A 216-nucleotide genomic window follows, 5' to 3' on the forward strand; every position below is an offset into this window, starting at 1 on the left:
GTTAAAACTATTCATATTAAGAGTAGTAGTTAAGAGCCACAGACTGTAGAGTCACACCACAACATATACTGGTACATGCAATAAATTAAAATAAATGAGCCAAGTTATATAAGCGTCACACACGCACGCAGACCAACAATTCATTGTATTTAATGTCATGAGTGCCACTGACACAAAATGCACATTAATCATGTAGTAGTCTATGCCTATGCAATG

This window comes from Electrona antarctica, assembly GCF_951216825.1.
Source record: "Electrona antarctica genome assembly, chromosome: 2".
Classification (NCBI taxonomy): Eukaryota; Metazoa; Chordata; class Actinopteri; order Myctophiformes; family Myctophidae; genus Electrona; species Electrona antarctica.